The sequence below is a fragment of the Calonectris borealis genome, chromosome 3 (genome assembly GCF_964195595.1).
Source record: "Calonectris borealis chromosome 3, bCalBor7.hap1.2, whole genome shotgun sequence".
NCBI lineage: Eukaryota > Metazoa > Chordata > Aves > Procellariiformes > Procellariidae > Calonectris > Calonectris borealis.
This window is the reverse complement of record NC_134314.1, coordinates 15645-36840: the sequence shown is the minus strand read 5'-3', so window position 1 is coordinate 36840 and position 21196 is coordinate 15645. Positions and strand designations below refer to the sequence as shown.

General features: G+C 40.8%; 2 long non-coding RNA genes across 2 annotated transcripts; both read left to right on the top strand.

Annotated features, from left to right (window-relative positions):
* Positions 1–8209: 8209 nt before the first annotated feature.
* LOC142079955 (uncharacterized) lies at positions 8210–15000 on the top strand. The gene is made up of 3 exons (XR_012672815.1): positions 8210–11922; positions 14730–14793; positions 14882–15000. It is a non-coding gene; the product is annotated as an uncharacterized LOC142079955 (long non-coding RNA).
* A 1258-nt stretch (positions 15001–16258) lies between these two features.
* Positions 16259–20845, top strand: LOC142081267 (uncharacterized). The gene is made up of 2 exons (XR_012673299.1): positions 16259–16534; positions 20809–20845. It is a non-coding gene; the product is annotated as an uncharacterized LOC142081267 (long non-coding RNA).
* Positions 20846–21196: the final 351 nt, after the last annotated feature.

Sequence of the window (21196 nt, the reverse complement as noted above, 5' to 3'; positions counted from 1 at the left end):
TTCCTTCTACGTCTCTCTCTATCCGGCCCATCTTGATTTTTTAATTATTCCTTATTTTTCTTGTACCCCATTGCTATTTAATTTCTCTTTCAATAATTCCCTTTTTCTGGTTCCTTTTCCCTAAATTTTAATTCGTCTCTTTCTTCCGAATATCTTCTCACTTTTTAAATTTTCTTTCAATATTTCCTTCTATTCTCATCCCTGTTCCTACTTTTTAATTCTTTCCTGTGTTTCTTGTAGCTTGTCGCTTTGAAAAATTTCTTTCTATGTCTCCCTCTATCTGATTCCCTGTCCCTATTTTTTAATTCTTCCCTCTCTGTCCTGTTCCCAGTTGCTTTAAAAATTTTCTTTCTATACCTCCATTTATTTAGTTTCCTGTCGTTTTTTAATTTTTTCCTGTCTATACTATAGTCTGTCAATTTTAAATTTTGTGTCTATGACTACTTTTCTGCAGTGGACCGTCTTCATCTTCTAATTCTCTCCGGTCTGTCCTGTACTGTATCGCTTCTTCAATTTTCTTTCTGTGTCTTTTATCAGGCTCCCTATCCGTATTTTTTAATTCTGTGCCGTGTCATGTTCCCTGTTGCTTTCTAAATTTACTTTTATGTGTGTGTCTATTTTTTCCCCATTCTTATTTTTAAATTTATTCTTGTCTTTCCTTAAAGCGGTTGCATTTTAAATTTTCTTTCTGTGTCACAGTTTATCCGTTTTGCTGTCCCTATTTTTTATGTTTTCCTGTGTCTCCCATACTTGTCGCTTTTAAAATTTTCTTTCTGTGTCTACTTTAATGAATTTTCTGTCTGACGTTTTAGTTTCTCGTCTATCCTGTACCCTGTTGCTTTTGAAATTTTCTTTGTGCGTCTCTCTGTACTTTTCTCCTTATTCTTTTTTTGTAACTTTTTCTTGTTGTTCCTTAATGCCTCTGCTTTTGTAATTTTCTTCCTATGTCTCTCTCTATCGCCCTACCCTTGTTTTAAATTTTTTTTTTGTTGTTCCTTAATGCCTTTGCTTTTTAAATTTTCTATGTCGATTTTAATCCAGTTCTGTTCCCATTTTAAGTTTTTTTTCATGCTTGTCCTTTACCCAGTCGCTTTTAAAATTTTCTTTCTATGTCTGCTTTAACCAAATGACTGTATTTATTTTTCAATTTTTTCCTGCCTGTCCTAAACCCCATCGCTTTTTCGATTTCCAGTCTATGTGTGTTTTTATCAAGCTCCCTATCCCTATTTTTTGATTTATTCTTGTCTGATGTGTACCCTGTCACTTTAAAAATCATATTTCCATGTCTGTCTCTATTTTTTACCCTATCCTTATTATTTTTTTTTTTCTTGTCTTAATGCCATCGCTTAATAAATTTTTTCCTATGTCAACATTTATTATGTTTGCTGTCTTATCTGTTCCCCGATGCTTTTTAAATTTTCTTTCTATGGCTCCGTTTTTCTAGTTTTCTGTCCCCATTTTAAAATTTTTTTCCGTGTTTCCCACACCACAACTTTTTAAATTTTATTTCTGCACGTGGTGGTTTTGGATGGGATAGCATTAGTTTTCTTCACAGTAGCTGGTATGGGGCTACGTTTTGGATTTGTGCCGACAACAGCGTTGTTAACACAGGGACACGGCAGTTATTGCTGAGTGGCGCTTACGCAGCTCGGGGGCTCTTCCGCTCCTCGCCCCGCCCTGCCAGTGAGCAGGCTGGAGGTGCACGAGAAGGTGGGAGGGGACACCTGACCCCACCTGAACGAAGGGATATTCCAGACCCTATGACGTCACGCGTAGCAATAAAACTGGGGGTGGAGGTTTGCGGGGGGGCGCTGCTGGGGACCGGCCGGGCATCCGTCTGTCAGTGGTGAGCAATTTTTTTCATTTGCATCGCTTGTTTGTCTCGGGTTTTATTTTCCTCTCTTTTTGTTGTTTGTTCCCCCCCCCCCCTTACATTTTTTAAACAATTTCTTCTTAATTCTTAAACTGTTTTTATATCAACTCTTGCGTTTCTTTCTCACATTTATCCTTTCGATTGTCTCCCCATTCCGCTGTGGCGGAGCGAGCGGGCAGCTGTATGGTGCTTAGTTGCCAGCCAGGGTTAATCCACGACCTTGCGTCTACATTTCTGAAGCTGTCAATGGTTATTTTGTAAGTATTTCCTGTCTGTCACCTACCCCGTCCCTTTTCAAAATTTCTAATTTCTACTTTTATCCAGTTTGCTATCTTTATTTTTCTATTTTTTCCTCTATGTCCTGTATGCTGTCGTTACTAAATTTCCTTTCTGTTTCTCAGTTTTACTTCACTGTCGCTATTTTTTAATTTTTTCCTCTCTGTCCTGTACCTAATCAATTTTAAATTTTTCCTTCTGTCTACTTATATTAAGGTGCGTATCACTGTTTCTTAATTTTTTAATGGCTATCGTGTACCCTGTTGCTTTTTACATTTTCTTTCCATGTCTACTTTAACCAATTCTATTTCCTTAATTGCTGTTGCTTTTAAAATTTTCTGTGTGTTTTTATCCCATTTGGGGTCTTTAATTGCCTACCTTTATTTCTTGTCTTTCCTTAATGCTGTCGCTTTTACATTTTTTTCTGCATCTGTTTTAGTTTGCTGTTCCTATTTTTTTAATACTTCTTTTTTGTCCCTAATCCCCCTTACTTTTAAAATTTTCTTTCTATGCCTCCTTTTATTCCCTTTGCTGTCTTTTAAAAATTATTTCTTCTCTTTCTTCTGTGCCATCACTTTCATTACTTAGATCTTCTTTCTACGTCTGTTTTAGTTCGCTGTTGTTACTTTTTAATTTTTCCTTATTTCCTTAATCACTGTTGCTTTTAAAATTTTTTGTCTACATTTATCCAGTTTGCTGTCTTTATTTCTTAATTATATCTCATCTTCCTGTAGCGGCCTCGCTGTTTAAATTTTCTTTCTCGGATCTCTTTTAGTTTGCTGTCCCTTTTTTAATGTTTTTTCCTGTATTTCCCTAATGCCTGTCGCTTTTAAAATGTCCTTTCTCCGCCTATTTTTTTTCTTCGCTGTCTTATAAGAATTTTTTTTGTCTTTTCTTAGTGCCGTCACTTTTTACATATTCTTTTTATGTTTCTGTTATAGTTTGCCATCGCTATTTCTTAATTTGTCCTTATTTTCTTAATCCCTGTTGCTTTTAAAATTTTCTACTTCTATCTCATTTGCTGTCTTAATTTTAATTATTTTCTCTTGTTTTTCCTCAGTGCCATCACTTTTTAAATTTTATTTCTTCTTCTCCATTTTAGTTTGCAAATATTTACTTTCTTCCTTATTTCCTTCATCCTATTTGCTTCCTAAATTTTCTGTCTTCTATTATGTTCGCCATCTTGATTTTGTAATTATTTCTTGTCTTCCCTTACCATCCTTGCTTTTTAGATATTCTTTATAAATCTCCATTTTAGTTCGCTGTCTGTTTTTTTTGTTTTTCCCTTTATTTTCCTTTCCCCCTCGCTTGAAAAAGTTCTTTCTACACCTACTTTTTCCTCTCTTTGCTATCTTTTAAAAATTATTTCTTTTCTTGCTTCTTTGCCGTGACTTTTTAGATTTTCTTTCTACATTTCAGTTTGCGGGTGCTATTTTTTAATTTTTTCCTTATTCCTGTAATCACCGTCACTTATAAAATTTCTGTCTACTTTTACCGCGTTTGCTGTCTTAATTTTGCTGTCTTTTCTGTCAATAATTTCTCGTCTATCCTCAGTGCCGTCGCTTTTTAAATATTCATCTCTTAGTTCAGTGTTTCCATTGCATAATTTTTTCCTTTATTTCCCTAATACCCATTGCTTTCTAATTGTTCTTTCTATGCCTACTTTTATTCCCTTTGCTATCTTTTTAAAATTGTCTTTTCTTTCCTTAGTGACCTCGCTTTTAAAATTTTCTTTCTACATCTCTTTTAGTATGCTGTCCCTATTTTTTAGTTTTTCCCTTTATTTCCCTAAGCCCCTATTTTTTTTCATCTTCTCTCTGTGCTTACTTTTATTCCCTTTGCAGTTCTCAAAAATAATTTCTTGTCTTCCCTTAGTGCCCCTGCTTTCTAAATATTCTTTTTATGTCTCCATTTTAATTTGCCAATGCTATTCTAAAATATTTTTCTCATTTCTTTCATTACTGTTGCTTTTAAAATTTTCTGTCTCCTTTTATCCTATTCGCTGTCTTTATTTTGCTGTCCTTATTTTTTAATTAATTTCTTGTCTTTCCTTAGTGCCATCACTTGAAAAATTTTCTTTCTACATCTCTGTTTTTGTCTGCTTTCCCTATTTCTGAATTTTTTTCCTCTATTTCCCTAATGATTGTCGCTTTTTAAGTTTTCTTTCTATGCCTACGTTTATCCCATTCACTGTCTTTACTTTTTAATTATTTCAGCCCTTTCTTCTGTGCCATCACTTTTTATATTTTCTTTCTACATGTCTGTTTTAGTTTGCCGCTGCTATTTTTAATTTTTTTTCCTTTTATTTCCCTAATCCCCTTCATTTTTTAAATTTTCTAGTTTTATCGTGTTCCCGATCTTTACTTAGCTGTCTTGTCTTTTACGTATTTCTTGCCTTTTTTTAGTGCCTTTGCTTTAAGTTTTTTTCTTCATCTGTTTTAGCTTGCTGTCCCTATTTTTTAATATTTGCCTTTATTTCCCTAATCCTCCTCAGTTTTAAAATGTTCTTTCCATGCCTACTTTTATTCCCTTTGATGCCTTTATTTGTTAATTACTTATTCTCTTTCCTTAGTGTCATAGCTTTTAAAATTTTCTATCTATGTCTGCATTTTATTTTGCTGTTGCTGTTTTTTAGTTCTTTCCTCTCTTGATCCCTTGGCTTTTAATATTATCTACTTTTATCGCGTTCGCTGTCCTTAGCTTTTAATTATTTTTTCTTGTTTTTCTTTCGTGCATTCCCTTTATAATTTTTCTTTCTATGTCTCTCTTTTTAGTTTGCTGTTGCTATTGTTTAAACATTTCCTTATTTCTTTAATCACCTTTGCTGTTAACGTTTTCTAGTCTACTTTTATCCTGTTTATGGTCTTTGTCTATTTTTTAATTATTTCTCATGTTTACTTATCACTGTCACTTTTTGTATGTTCTACACACATCTCCTTTTTAGTTAGCTGTCCCTATTTTTTAGTTTTTCCCTTTGTTTCCCGAATCCTTCTCGCTTTTGAAAAGTTCTTTCTACGCCTACTTATTTCCCTTTGCCATCTTTTAAAAATTATTTCTTCTCTCGATTCTTTGCTGTCGTTTTTTAGATTTTGTTTCTTTCAAACTCTGTTTTAGTTTAATGGTGGTATTTTAAATTTTTTTTCTTTATTTCCTTAATCCTATTTGCTTCTAAAATTTCCTGTCTACTTTTATTCTTTTCGCTGTCTTTTTTTTTTATTATTTCTTGTCTTTCCTTAATGCCTTCGCTTTTTAAATTGTCTTTCTACATCTCTATTTTATTTTGCTGGCCTTTTAAAAATATTTTTTCAGTTTATTTCTGTAATCCTGGTCACTTTTTGGATTTTTTTACTTCTATCCCATTCGCTGTTAGTATTTTGCTGTTTTTTTCTTTTTTAACAATTTCTTGTCTGTTCTCAGTGCCCTCGATGTTTAAATTTTCTTTCTACATCTTTTACTTTGATGTCCCTATTTTTTAGTTTTTCCCTTTAAATCTCTAATCCCTCTCGATTTTTTAATGTTCTCTCTATGTCTATTTTTATTCCCTTCACTGTCCTTTTTTAATTTCTTCTCTTTCCTTAGTGCCCTCGCTTTTAAGATTTTCTTTCTACGTGTCCGTTTTAGTTTGCGGTCCCTATTTTTCAGTTTTCCCCTTTATTTCCCTAATCCTCCTCGCTTTTTTAATGTTCTTTCTATGCCTACTTTTATTCCCTTTGCTCTTTTTCTTAATTATTTCTTGTCTTTCCTTCATGCCTTTGCTTTTTAAATTGTCTTTCTACTTTGCCGTTTTAGGTCGCCGTTTTTGAATTTTTTCCTATTGCGTTAATCCCCATTGCTTGTAAAATTTTCAGTCTACCTTATCCTGTTCACTATCTTTATTTATAAATTTTTTTCTCATCTTTCCTTAGTGCGGTCGCTTTTTACAATTTCTGTCTTCATCTGTTTAGTTCGCCGTTGCTATTTTTTAATTCTTTCCTGTCTTAGTTCCTCGGCTTTAAAAATTTTGTTTCTCTGTCAGCTTTTATCTAGTTTGTGGTCTCTGTTCTTATTTTTTTTTTCTGTTTGTCCTCTTGCCAGTTGGTTTTGAAATTTTCTTTATATATTTACGTTGATTAAACTCCCTATTATTATTTTTTAATAGGCTTCTGTCTTGGTCACCCTTTTTTATTTTTTAGATTTTTCATGTCTTTCCTAAAAGATGTGACTTTTTAGTTTTTCCATGTGTAATTTTATCCCATCCAATGTGTTAATTTAATTCTTTCCTGTCTGTCCCGCAGCCTGCGCTCCACTTAATTAATTTTCTTTGTATGTCTCTGTTTAGATCGCTGTCTCTATTTTTTTTTTTACTTTTCTCCTCTCTTAATCCCTTGGCTTTTAAAATTTTGTTTCTATATGTACCGGTGCTCTACTTTGCTGTCCCTATTTTTAATTGTCTGCTGACTGTCCTGTACCTCTTTGCATTTTCAAGTTTCCTTCTATGTGTACTTCCATCAAGCTCCCAATCCCTAATTTATTTTTCATCCTGTCTCTTATGTATCCCATTACTTTTGAAATGTTTTTCTTTCTCATCTTTTATTCGGTTTCCTCTCCCTATTTTAAATTTTTTTTCTGTTTTCCTTACCCTGTCATTTTTAAAATTTTCTTTTTATGCCTCTGTTCATCTCATTGCCTTTCCCTTGTTTTTAATTCTTTCTTGTTGTGTACTCTGTCGCTTTTAAAATTTTATTTGTATATCTCCATTTATCTAGTTCCCTGTCCATTTTTTTCCTCGCTGTGTTTCCGGTAGCCTGTCGCTTTTTATTTTCTCTTTTGAACCTCCCTCTGTAAAGCTTCCTCGAACAATCATTTAAATTTCCTGCCTCTCTGTCCTGTTCCCTTTCTAGTTCTCAGTCTATCCATCTTATGTGCTCTCTTTTTTAATTCTTTCCTGTGTTTGTCACTTTTTAATTTCTCTATGACTGCCTCTATCCAGCTTCCTGTCCCTCTTTTTTGTTGTTGGTGGTGGTTTTTTTATAAATCTTTCTGCTTTGTTCCCCTTTTGTAGTTTTCTACATGTCTCGCTCTATCCAGTTCTCCATCGTTGTAAAATGACACCTCCACCGTCCCTCTGTCTCCTGTCTGTGTCTGTCTCATTCTCTGTCCCTTTCTGTTGTTCCGCTCGGTTCCTCCCCTCTCTCTCCCCTGCTCTCTGACCCCCCTGCCCCACCCCGCCCTTATTTATTCCTCCATCTCCTCATCCTCCTCCTTGTTGCACTCCATTTCTGTCTCTCTCATCACCCGTTTGTGGTTCCTCATCCCTCTCTTGTTCCCTGTATCCCATTTTTTGGCTCCCTGTCCCATACCTGTTGTCTATCTTCCTCTGTCCTTCCTCCTGCTTTCTTCTTCCCTCTTTTCCCTCTGTCCTGTTGCCTTTGGGTTCTGAGACTTGGAGCCAACTCGGTGCCGAAATTTTTAATGCGTGTAAAGAAACAAACCTTTGCTGCCTCCTTTGCGCTCCTGGATGCGTTTCCAGCCGCTGGGCTCTGGGCAAGTGGCTGTGGTTGGGTCCAGGGGAAGGGGTGATGTGCTGTGGGGCTGGGGCCATGGCCCCTGTTCCCGATGGGCTCCAGCTGTGGGCTGGGGCAGCCCAGGTGGGACCCATGAAGTGAGGATGGGGCTGGGCCAAGGGTTTAAAAAGGCTGCAGGTGGGGATGGGTCAGGGCAGGCCCCTGTGGTCCCTGTGAGGCTGAGGATGGGGCTGGCCCTCCTATGGTAAGGGGCTCTAGCTGGGGAGGGGGCTGCCTGGGCACGCTTGCCTGCAGCACCTGGCTGAAGAGTGAAAACAAGAGGCTTCCGCAGGCAGTTGTCTCCGGCAAGGAACAGCCCATCCTGCAGTGAGGAAGGATCTCTCCTAGTGATCCCCGACAGAGCACGCCACCAGCACACGGTGCCAGGAGCTCAGTGCCTCTGTTGGCCACACGTGTGAGCTGCCATGAGTCTGGGAAGCCTCATGGGAGAGGAGCACTCCAGCCCCTGCTCTTGGGTGGGTGAGGGTCGGGCAGCCAGCACTGCCGAGGAGGAAGGGGCAAGGGCAGAGAGAGAAGCCTCGGGGCAGTAAAGGTCTCCTGCCGGTCTCCAGCAGCTGCGGTGAGTTGTGCGTCCTGTCTCCTGTGTGAGGGCCCATCCCTGTGGTGCTTCTCCAGACCTCTGCCTACCTCCTTGCTCGTCCCTGCCTCCGTCTACCTTTCCAGCTGCCCGGCTCCCTAAAGCTTTTTGCTCTTTTGTCAGCACTGTTCTGTACACCGTCGCCTTCTACATTTCCAGCTCCCCACCTGCTATTATTTCATTTTTCCCGCGCTGCCTTCTTCCCCATTGTTTGTGCAAATCACATTTCTAGGACTCCCTCTATTCAGCATGACCCCTCTCTGTTTTCAGTGACTCCCTGTGCTCTGTACCCTGTCGCTCTTCCAATGTAATTTCCCTGTGGCTCCCTCTCCTGATATTTAACTTCTTACCCATACGGCCAGTATCCCATTGCTTTCTAAATTTTCTCTCTCTGACTCCAGTTATCCAGTTTCCTGTTCGTGTTTTTAATTTCTTCCTGCCTATCCTCTACATCATCACTTTTTAAATTTTGTTTCAATGTCTCCATTTGTTTAGTTTGCTGACCCTATTTTTTTTTCCTCTCTGTTCTTAATTTCTTTGCTTTATATATTTTCTTTCTATGTCTCTGTTTTAGTTTGCCGTCGCTACTTTCTAATTTTTTCTCATTTTCTTAATCTCTGTTGCTTTTAAAATTTTCTGTCTGCTTTTATTCCATTTGCTGTCTTTTTTTTTTTATTTATTTCTTGTGTTTTCTTAGTGCGGTCACTTTTAAAATTTTCTTTTCATGTCTCTCTTTCAGTTTGGTGTCTCTATTTCATAATTTTTTCCTTTATTTCCCTAATGCCTATCACTTCTTAAATGTTCTTTCTATGTCTACTTTTATTCCCTTTGTTGTTTTCTTTCTTTTGTGCCGTTGCTTTTTATATTTTCTTTCTATGGCTCCGTTTTAGTTGGCTGTCACGATTTATTAATTTTTTCCTTATTTTTTTCATCAACCTCGCTTTTAAAATTTTCTGTCTGCTTTTATTTGGGTCGCTGTATTTTTTTTTTAATGATTTCTTGTCTTTAGTAGTGCCTTCGCTTTGTAAATTTTCTTTCTGCATCTCTGGCTTACTTAGGTGTCGCTACTTTTTAATTTTTCCCTTTATTTCCCTAATGCCCCTCGCTTTTTAAATGTTCTATGTCTCCCTTTTTCCCTTTGATGTATTTATTTTTAATTATTTCTTGTCTTTCATTAGTGCCCTTGGTTTTATATTTTCTTTCTACATCTGTTTTAGTTTGCTGTACCTATTTCATAATTTTTTTCCTTTATTTCCGTAATGCTTGTTGTTTTTTAAGTTTTCTTTCTATGTCTACTTTTATGCTGTTCCCTGTCTTGAATTTTTAATGATTTCTTGCTTTCCCTTAGTACTGTCGCTTTGAAAAGTTTTTGTCTATGTATGTCTTTTTGTTCACTGTCGCTATTTTTTAGTTCTTTCCTCTCTTAATCCATCGGCTTGAAAAATTTTCTACTTTTGTCTTGTTCGTTGTCTTGATTCTCAAATTGTTTTCTTTTGCTTTACTTTTTGCCATGACTTTTAAAATTTTCTTTCTACGTCTCTGTTTTAGTTTGCCGTTGCTATTTTTTAATTTTTTCCTCATCTCCTTAATTTTTCTTTCTTTGTACCCCTATTCCGTTCGCTGTTTTACTTTCTTCATTATTTCTTGTCTTTCCCTAGCGCTCTCGCTTTTAAAATTCTTTCTATCTCTGCATTTTCATTTGCTACCAATGTTGTTTAATTCTTTCCTCCCTTAATCCCTTGGCTTTTAAAATGTTGATTCAATGTCTACTGTTATCTACTTTGCTGTCTCTGTTTTCAGTTTTTTTCCTCTCTGTCCTGTACGTAATAGTTTTTAATATTTTCCTTCTATGCCTGCTTTTGTGAAGCTTCCTATCTCTGATTTTTATGTTTCCTGCCTGTCATGTACCCTGTCACTTTAAAAATTTACTTTTTATGTCTCTGTTTTTTTAGTTCGTTCTCCCTGTTGTTTAATTTTTTTTTTTTTTTTACTTCTCATAGTCCTTGTTGCTTTTAAAATGTTCCATGTCTACTTTTATGCCGTTTGATGTCTTTAGTTTTGAATTACTTCTTGTCCTTCCTTAGTGCTGCCTTATTTAAAATTTTGGTTTACGTCTCTGTTCTAGTTCAGTGTCCCTATTTTTTCATCTTTTCATTTCTTAATCCTTGGCTTGTAAACTTTTGTTTCTATGTCTACTTTTGTCTACTTTGGTGATCCTATTTGAAAGTTTTTCCTCTCTGTCCTGTATGTCATTGCTTTTTAGATTTTCTTTCCATGACCTCTTTTATCAACAGGCCTTTCCTGATTTTTTATTTCTTTCCTGTCTCTCGTTTAACACATTGCTTTTAAATTTTCTTTCTATGTCTGATTTTATTGAGAGCATTGTCTGTATTGTTTCTTATTTCTCTTGTTTCCTTAGTGCCCTTGCTTTTTCAATGTTCTGTCTGCGTCTTGGCTTATTTAGTTTGCTGTTCCTCTTTTTTTTAGTTCTTTTTTCTGTTAATTCCTTGGATTTTCAAATTTTGTTTTTATGTCTACTTTTATCACGCTCCCTATCCCTATATTTTATTGCTTTCCTGTCTGTCATGTACCCCCTCGCTTTTAAACTGTACTTGCTATGTCTCGGTTTTTTGTTTGCCGTCCCTGTTTTTTCATATTTTCCTCTCTTAATCCCATGGCTTTTAAAGTTTTTTTACATGTACTTTTTTTTTTCATTTTCTATCTATACTTTTTAATCTTTTCTTCTCAATCCCCATCGCTTTTAAAATTTACTTTCTATGTTTGTTTATTTAGTTCACTGTCATTACCTTTTTTTTCTTTACTTCCCTAATCCCTGTTGCTTTTGATATTTTCTGCGTCTCCTTTTGTCCAGTTCGCTGTCTGAATTTTATTTTTTTTCTTGTCTGTCTTTTACGCCTTTGCTTTTCAAATTTTTTTTGTCTGCATTTTTGTTCGTTGTCCTTATTTTTCAAATTTTTTTTCTTTCTTAATCCTCTTTTTTTAAATGCCCTTTCTTTGACTACTGTTATCCTGTTCACGCTCTTTATTTTTTGTTTCTTGTCTTTCCTTACCATTGCTTTTTAAGTTTTCTTTCTATGTCTACTTTTATCAAACTCCCATCCCTGTTGTTTAATTCCTTCTTGTCTGTCATGTAGCCTGATGGTTTTTTGTGGAGAAGAATTAAGAGGTGGCCTAATGAGTACCAGCTGATTGAAGAACAGAAACAGGTGAAGGGAATTGTGAGCAGACATGTGATCGTTGCCAGAAGGAAGATATAAGAGAGGCAACAGAGAGAGACAGAGGGAGAGAGGTGCAATGAATGGAGAGAGACGGTAGGGCTGCCCTGTTATGATAAAGGCTGTGCATGTATGCTGCAACAAATGGTGCCCGAACAGGGACTGAAAGAAGAAAACCTGAAGAAAGAAGGTCTTGAAGAAAGAAAATAGAAATATCCGGTGGTGAGCCCCGCTGAACTGCAAAAGCTGTTGAAAACAAACAGGAAAAAAGCCGTTGAAAGGAAATGGGATAGAAGCTGTTGAAAGGAAACAGAAAAAAAAGCCGTTGAAAGGAAACAGGATAAAAGAAAAAAGCTGTTGAAAGGCAATGGGATAAAAGAAAAAACGGATACAGAGGTGAGCAGCCGCGGGGAAGTTATATGAACTTTATACGTTAGTCATGGGGCAGTCGGCGTCTCAGTAGAAGAACTACAGACGAGGGAAACTTTGCAACTAGAAGTTCTAGAAGGAATATTGTGTGTATGCAGCTCTGCAGAAGTTGCATCCTGCAGAGCAGGTGTTGCAAAACGTGACTGATTTAGCAATTCTGGAGGGAAAATCAAAACATAAGAAAGATTCATTTGAACTTGCGCCAATGGCGGATGAAGCTTTACAGAAACAGAGGCTAAAGATGAACTTGTTCTAGTGAATGTAATGGCAGCAATTCTGGAGAGAAAATCAAAAGATAAGAAAGATTTATTTGAACTTGCGCCAACGGCGGATGAAGTTTTGTAGCGATAGAGGCTAAAGCACCATTTGTTCCCGCCCTCCCACCCCAAGAAGATCTGCTGCGGGGATTCGTACCCACACACACACATGTATCAGTGATGTTCTAGAGGAAAGTGAACTGTGTGATGGAGAATAGGAAAAAGAATTAGAAATGTTAAGTTTGTGTAAGGGGGTATGCAAATCAATAAAAGAATATGGGTTACGGAGAATAGGAAAAAGAATTAGGTTAAGGAGGTATGCAAATCAATAAAAGAATATGGGTTATGGAGAATAGGAAAAAGAATTAGAAATATTAAGTTTGTCCACCATATGAGGTGATTAAGGAGGTACGCAAATCAATAAAAGAATATGGGTCACAGGTTTCATTTGAATATGAACTTGTTCTAGTGAACATAATGAACAATTTGGCAATTGAGAACAAAAAAGGGGGTGATGTGGAGAAGAATTCTGGAATTGGGAGTTTCGGATAGGACTTTGGCAATGCTACAAAACCATAAACAACAACGGGGAGATGTGGAGAAGAATTAAGAGGTGGCCTAATGAGTACCAGCTGATTCAAGAACAGAAACAGGTGAAGGGAATTGTGAGCAGACATGTGATCATTGCCAGAAGGAAGATATAAGAGAGGCAACAGAGAGAGACAGAGGGAGAGAGGTGCAATGAATGGAGAGAGATGGTAGGGCTGTCCTGTTATGATAAAGGTTGTGCATGTATGCCGCAACAGTTTTTCATTTACTCTATATGTCTCCGTTTTAGTTCGCCGTCCCTATTCATTAATTTTTTTCCTTTATTTCCTTAATCCTGGCACTTTTAAAATCATCTATGTCTACTTTTATCCAGTTCCTGTTTCTATTTCTGAATTCTTTCCTGTATGTCACGAACCATGTTGCTTTTTAAATTTCCTTTCTATGTCTACTTTCATCTAGTTAACTAAAAAAATTTTAATTTTTTTACTCTCATTTTTTTTTGTTTGAATTTTTGTTTCTAGGTGTACTTTAATATCATTTTCTGTCCCTATTTTGTAATTTTTTCCTGTTTCTTGTATCCCATCGCTTTTACAATTTTTGTTCCATGTCTACTTTTATGAAGACGTCTCTGTCTGATTTGTCATTGTTTCCTATCTGTCCTACTTTTAAATTTTCTTTCCTTGTGCATTTTTATCCAGTTTGCTGTCTCTTTTTTTTTTTTTTAATTCATTCTAGTCTGTCCTGTACCCGGTTGCTTTTAGAATTTTCTTTTTATGTCTCTGTCTAATTAGGTTTTTTTGCTTTTTAATATGTTTTTTTCTTCTTCACTTTAGAAATTTTGTTTCTATGGTCACTTGTATGTATTTTTATGTCTCTATTATTTGCTTTTTTCTTATCTGTCTTCTACATTGTCACTTTTAACATTTTTTTGCTGTCTATTTTTATCAAGATGTCTAATCTTATTTCTTTATTATTTCCTGTCTGTCCTGTGTCACGTTCCTTTTAAATTTTTTTCTATATCTACTTTTTTCCAGTTCACAGTCTTTATTTTTTATTTCATTCTAGTTTGTGCCATACCCCGTCGGTTTTTAAATTTTGTTTCTGTGTCTTTGTTGATTTAGTTTGCTCTTTTTGTTTTTTAACTTTTCCTTTATTTCTTTTATCTTGTCACTCTTAAAAATTTTTTTATTATGTCTGCTTTTATATAGTTCCTGTCCCTATTTTTTTGTTTCTTCCTTGTCTGTTGTGTACTCTCTCAATTTTTCTATTTTCTTTCTACGTCTCTGTTTATTTAGTTTGCTGTCCTTATATTTTTATTTTTTCCTCCTTGAATAACTTTTTTCAATTTTTTTATATGTCTACTTTTATCTAGTTTTCTGTCCCTATTTTTTCGTTTTTTTTTCTCCTCTGCCTTGTGCCCTTTTGCTTTTAAAATTTTCTTTCTATGTCTACTTTTATCAAGCTGCCTATCCCTATTTTTTACTACTTTCTTCTTTGTCACATACCGTGTCAGTTCTTAAATTTTCTTTGTCTCTTTTTTTTTTCTCTTTTCTTGGTTCATCCCGAGGTTTTAGAGCGTCTTCTCGGCACGCTTTTATCTCTGGAGTGTAATTCATACCCCTCTCGATTTGTCAGAACATCTCTCGGGTCATCCTCTTCCTCAGAGCAGTCTTTTTGTCCTCTCCTCCATCTCGCTCGCTTCCAATGGGTCAGCATCTCCCTCGCGACGTCAGTACTCTGTTCAAACCCCTTTCCGACTACCTTTGTGTCCTCGAGCAGTCTTCTGTCTCTCTGGTCGCCTCAGCACCCCTCTATTTCTGTCACGATGCTTCCTGCGATGTGGGATATAGGCACTAGAGCTGAGTCGGGCATAGTAAGCAATGACTAGTGGGCTGAAATAGCTGTTAGTTGTCAGATGTCATATTGTTAGTTAAGTCGTAAGTGTCCCGAATTGTTTCACTTCCACAGGTGGTACCCGCATCTCAATACAGCAGTTTGAAAATGGCAGAGGCAGCACAGGCAACTGGCTGAGGTAAAGGTGCGGGAGATGCGTATTGGTGCGCATGCGCTCTCGTCTTGGGCAGTATCTCAGCATGTGTCATTGAGTTTTATTTTGGCAGGTGATGCACTTAGGGTCAGAGGAGCAAAGCAGCACCTTGACAAGCGGTCCCAGAAAGCGAGGCGAGAGTCAGCTGGGTTGGCATCTGAGAGCAAAGTATCCTGCAGCAATTAAGCGAAGCTTTCACCTTCAGTTTTGTAGGTGCTGTGCAGGCTGCCTTTAGAATTGCGTAAGGATTTGAGGTGAGATGGGTAGTAGAGAGGAGGAGTACGGGACAGGTGATGTCTCACAAGCAGAATGGTATTTTTGTCTTTTGCAATCTTAGGTGCCACAAGTAATGTCAGCCGCAGCCTTGGACTCTGGAATTGGCGGGGAGCGGGCGAGCGGAACCCCATGACGTGACTGAGAATGAGGGTGTTACGCAAGATGTTGGCGTCTACAGTCATGATCCTTACTGCTGGTGTACTACAAAGCTAAGTTGGGGCTCCAGTGCCGGAGAGGGATTGCGGGAGCAAGGGGGTGGGGTTGGCAATTGCCCGAAGGGTTTTTACAGGTAGTGTAGGGACGGGGCCTGTCCGGGCAGTGTCCCTTTTGGGCAGGTAAAGGGAGGCGGCTCCTCTTGGGCGTGATGCTAGAGTGTGCCGGGCAGGGCGGTTCCAGCCTGCATGTGTTGTGTCATTTGTGTGGCCTGTCTTCTGTGTCTTAGGCCTTCCTTGGGTCTCGATGCCCACGTTGCTCGTTGCATTTGAGGAGCACAGCAGGTGCCTGGGGTGCCATTTCTAGGGTCCCGAACGCCTGTACTCATTGGCATAGCGCCCATCGGGCGCTTGTTTTCTTGCGTGACGAGCTTAAAGTGCACATCTGTCTGGCTTCTTGTGAGCTTCCGCACGGCCCTCTTCTGCGGCGTCCCTGCTGGCTGCGTGAGGTGCTCCGCTCTCTATGTTCATTTTTCATGGACTCGGGTTTCTTCCCTGCATCCTTAAGTTCTTAGGTCTCGCCGGCCGGCTTCTTGCGCATACATCCTATCAGTTCTGAAAGTAACTTCTCGTCGCGGGCCATGATGTTCTGCTCTTTCTCTGGGGTTGCCACAGAGCCGTCTCATGTCACCGTCACGGTCCCGATGGTCATCTTGCCTGATGGCGTCTTCTGTCCGGGTGTTGTTCTTCTCACCGAGAGTTTTCTCTTGGCTTTGAGGTGCGTCGTTTGTAGCGTTCCGTGCAGTGTTGGTGTGTGCTTGTGTGTGTCTGGCTTGGAGCCGCCCTGCCCGGGGGCGTAGAGTCAGGGGTAGGTGGAATAGCCATAGGAGTTTGTGGTCAGCATGTCGGTATGCCTAGCCAGTGGGCGCAAAGGTCGTACAGCCATCTCGGAAGCAGTAGCCGTTGGTGGGTTGTGTGGTCAACTCTTTCAACAGTGTTTTATGGCGATGAGCCCAGGTGAGCGGGAGGGGCTCTTCAGGGGTAATAAAGCAGATAAAATCTGAAAGGCTTGTACGGGTGGGGCTTAAAGGTTGTGGGTTGGTGTGGGTTTTTATAGTGACGGGATGTATAGTGGGATTCTAGATGGCGTTCCTAAATGGAAAGGAGACCTCTGGACTTGTTCCCCTATCGCTCTGCAACTGGGTGACTAGTTCGACACTTCTGTTTTTGCAGGTGCAGAGGGACCAGCTGCCCGGCAAAGGGCGACGGAGGAGAGGGGAGCGGATCGCTGTAAGAAGGTGGGTTGGTGTGTCGTATTAGAGGGAAGATGTGACTGGTGGCTATATGATTAATTTACGGTTTAGAGGTTTTGTTTTTTTTTTTCCTTTTTTAATTTGAAGATGCAAATTGAGGAGCGATGTGGGATATGGGCATGGGAGCTGACTCGGGCGGGGTGAGCAGGTGAGCGCTGATTGGTGGGCTGAAGTAGTGGTTATTTTTCAGGTGTTGAATTGTTGGTGAAGTCATAAGCAACCCATGTTGTTTGGGCCTTACAGGTGGTGCACTAACCTCGGCGTGGCGCCCCAAGCTGATGGAGGCCAGGGGCGGTGAGCTGTTCAGGTAAAGGAGTGCAAGACAGGGATTGGTGCAGGTGGGCTGCGGTTTCGGGCCGTATCTCCTCATGTGCCTTTTTGCTTGTTTTTTTTTTGCAGACGCTGCTCTGTGGGGCCCAGCTGCTGCCAAGAGGTCCTTGCAGGTGAGGCAGTTGTGGGCCGGGTCGGTGTCTGATGGGTAAGTATTATATGGTGACTCAGTGCAGAGTTTTGCTCTGGTTTTGCAGGTCCTGTGCGGGCTGCCTTTGGCATTGGAGGAGGGTTTGAGGTGAGCTGGGTAGTACAGGGGAGGAGCACGGGGCTGGTGATTTCTGGCAAGCACAATGGTAACTTTCTGTCGGTATCCTAGGTATCAGAAGCGACAATGGCCGTGGCATCGGACTCTGGAATCGGCGGGGAGCGGGTGAGCGGAACCTCATGGCGCGTCTGAGGTGGGGGATGTTGTGGGAAGGGTCCCTGTGGATCGATGTGCTGCTGACTGACGGCAGCGTTACGTGTGGATTGGCTTGTCTTTGCAGATGATGAAGAGGAACCTGGTTTCATCTAGTGGGCTGGCTGTGGTTTTCCTTTTTGAGGATGGGTTCAAACTTCCGGCCCTCCTAAAGCTAAGTTGGGGCACCGGCAGGGCACCAAGGGAGGGTGGGGACTGGGTTGGTGATTGCCTAAAGAGGTTTTAAAGACAGTGTAGGGCAGGGGGCTGTCCAGGGACAGTCCCCCTTGGGCAGTTAAAGGGAGCAGGTTACTTATCAGCATGATGTTAGTGTGAACCGGGCAGGGCAGTTCCAGCCTGTGTCTGTTGTTGTGTAGTTTGTGTGGTCTGTCTTCTGTGTCTTAAACATTCCTGGGCCTCAATGTCCTAATTGCTCTTTGCGCTCAAGGGGCACAGCATGTGCCTTGGCCACTATCCCTAGGGTCTCAAACGCCCATACTCATTGGCTTAGTGCCCATCAGTCTCTTTTTTTTGCGTTAAGCTTAAAGCGTGGATCGTTCTTGTGTCTTGAAGTTTCCTGACGGTCATCTCTTGTGGCATCCTTCCTGGCTGCGTGAGCAGCTCTACTCTCTAGACGTCCATTTTTGCAGACTGGGATTGTTTCCCTGCATCCTTATGCTCTCAAGTCTTGAGGCCAGGCTTCTTGCACATCCATCCTCTCAGTTTTGAAAGCAACTCCTTGTCACGGGCCATGATATTCTACTCTTTCTGTGGTGTTGCCATAGAGCATCCTCACATCACAGCCCTGCAGGTCTTCTTGCCCGACGGCGTCTTCCGTTTAGGTGTCATTCTTCTTGCCAAGAGTTTTCTCTCCTCTTTTGAGGCGCGTTGTTCGTAGGGTTCTGTATAGTGTTGGTCTGTGCATGTGTGTGTTTGGCTTGGAGCAGCCCTGCCCGGGGTTGTAGAGTCAGGTATAGGTGGAATAACCATAAGAGTCTATGGTTAATATGTTGATATGCCTAGACCGTTGAGGCAAAGGTGGTACAGTCATCTCGGATCGAGTAGCCATCAGTAGGTTGTGTGGACAGCTCTTTCAATGGTGTTTTATGGGGAGGTGCAGAGCCGTGTGGGAGGGGCTGGTCAAGGGTAGTGGTAGTAAAGCAGATTGAATCTCCAAGGTGTTAATGCTTATATATTTGGGGCTTAAAGGTTGTGGGTTGTTTGGGTGTGGTTTTTTATTAATGGCAGGATGTATTGTTGGATTCTTAATGGTATTCCTAAATGGAAACAAGAGTTCTGGAATTGTTAAGCTATTGCTCTGCAACTGGGTGACTTCTTTGATGTTATTGCTTTTTTAGATGCAGACGGACAAGCCACGCACCAAAGGGTGACGTAGGAGAGGCGAGTGGAGTCCCGTAAGAAGGTTGTGGCATGGCGTTAGTGGGACGACGTGACTGGTGGCTATATGACTACATTATGGTGTGGTGTTCTTTTTATTTGAAGGGTGCAAAGGGAGGAGGTATGTGGGATATGGGCACTGGAGCTGACTCGGGCAAGGTGAGTGGTGATTGGGGGGCTTAAGTAGCGGTTATTTTTCAGGTGTCGTACTGCTGGTGAAGTTATAAGCAACCCATGTTGTTTGGGTCTACAGGTGGTGCAGAAACCTTAACATGGCAACCGAATGTGACAGAGGCTGAGTGGGTGAGCTGTCAAGGTAAAGGAGTGCGAGACACGAATCGGTGTGGGCAGGCTGCAGTTTTGGGCAGTATCTCAGCATGTGCCTTTTCCCTTGGGTTTTTGCAGGTGCCGTACGCAGGCTCGGAGGGGGGATGCTGCCGCATGCTGACGAGGGGTCCGAGAAGGTGAGGCGGTTGTGGGCCGGGTTGGTGTCTAATAGCGAAGTATTGCATGGCAACTCAGTGAAGTGTTTCTCTGTGATCTTGCAGGTGCTGTGCGGGCCGCCTTTGGAATTGGAGGAGCGTTTGAGGTGAGCTGGATAGTAGAGAGGAGGAGCACGGGACTGGTGATTTCTCATAAATGCAATGTTAACTTTGTGTGTCTTGGTATCTTACGTGCCACAAGTAATGGTGGCCGCAGCGTCCAACTCTGGAATTGGCGTGGAGCAGGCAAGTTCAATGCCATGATTCTTGTGAGGATGAGGGTGTTGTGAAAGAGAGCGGTGTCTGCTGTCATGATGCTTACTGCTGGTATGGTGTTTTGTAGTTGTTTTTTTTTTTTCTTCAGATGCTGGAGGGGAACCTGGTGATTGCAGGAAAATATCTGCTACCAAATGTGTTTTTTGTCAGGATGCATTCAGACTCCCAGCCCTCTCAAAGCTAAGTTGAGGGATGATGGCTGGGGAGAGGGCAAGGAGACAAGGTTGGCAACTGTAGGGAGGTGCATTTAAAGTTTATGTAGGGCAAAGGGCTGTCCAGGAACAATCTCCTTTGGGCAGTTAAAGGGAGCAGGTTACTCTTCAGCATGAGGCTAGGGCAGGGCAGTTCCAGCCTGTGTCTGTTGTTGTGTAGTTTGTGTGGTCTGTCTTCTGTGTCTGAGGCCTTCCTCGGGTCTCGATGTCCTCTTTGCGCTCGAGGAGCACAGCATGCACCTCGGGCGCCATCCCTAGGATCTCGAATGCCCGTACTCATCGGTGTAGCACCAATCGGATGCTGCTTTTTTTGCATTACAAGCTTAAAGCGCGGATCGGTCTCACATCTTGCAGTTTCCAGACGGTCATCTTCTGCGGCATCCTTCCCAGCTGCGGGAGCAGCTCTGCTCTCTAGCCGTCCACTTTTGCGGACTGGGATTTCTTCCCTGCATCCTTACGTTCTCAGGTCTTGAGGCCAGGCTTCTTGTGTGTACATCCTCTCTGTTTTGAGAATAATTTCTTGTCATGGGCCATGATGTTCTACTCTTTCTGGGGTTGCCACAGAGCCTCTTCACATCACTGTCATGGTCCCATGCATTGTCTTGCCAAATGGTGTCTTCCGTTCGGGTGTCATTCTTCTTGCCAAGAGTTTTCTCTCCTCTTTGAGGCACGTGTTTTTTTTTTTTTTTAGGGTTCCATGTAGCGTTGGTCTGTGCATGTGTGTGTTTGGCTTAGAGCTGCCCTGCCTGGGGGTGTAGAGTCAGGGGGAGGCGGAATAGCCATAAGAGTCTATGGTTAATACGTTGATATGCGTAGACTGTTGAGGCAATGGTTGTACAGTCATCTAGGACTCAGTGGCTGTTGGCAGGCTGTGTGGACAGCTCTTTTGATAATGTTTTATGAGGATGAGCTGAGCCATGTGGGAGGTGCTGTTCAGGGGTAGTGAAGGAAATGGAATCTCAAAGGCGATAAGGCTTGTATGTCTACGGCATAATGTTTGATTTATAAAGTTTTTTTAATGGCAGGAAGTATAGTTGGATTCTAGATGGTATTCCTACATGGAAAGAAGTCCTCTGCAATTGTTAGGCTATCGCTCTGCATCCATGTGACTCATTCAATATCATTTTTGCAGATGCAGAGGAACGAGCGGAGCACTAGAAGCAGGGAGGGTTGGTGTGTGGTATTAGAGGGAAGATGTGACTGGTGGCTATATCACCACACTATGGTATTTATATTTCTTAATTTGAAGGGGCAAAGGGAGGAGCAATATGGGATATGGGCACCGGAGCTGACTCGGCCAAGGTGAGTGGTGATTGGTGGGCTGAAGTAGCGGTTATGTTTCAGGTGGTGTATTGCTGGTGAAGTTGTAAGCAACCCTTGTTGTTTGTGTTTTACAAGTGGTGCGCAAGCTTCAATGTGGCAACCCAAAATGATGGAGGCTGGACAGCTGAGTGGCCGAGGTCAATGAGAGGTTGGTAGGAATCACTGTGGGTAGGCTGCAGTTTTGGGCAGTATCTCAGCATGTGCCTTTTCGCTTGAGTTTTTGCAG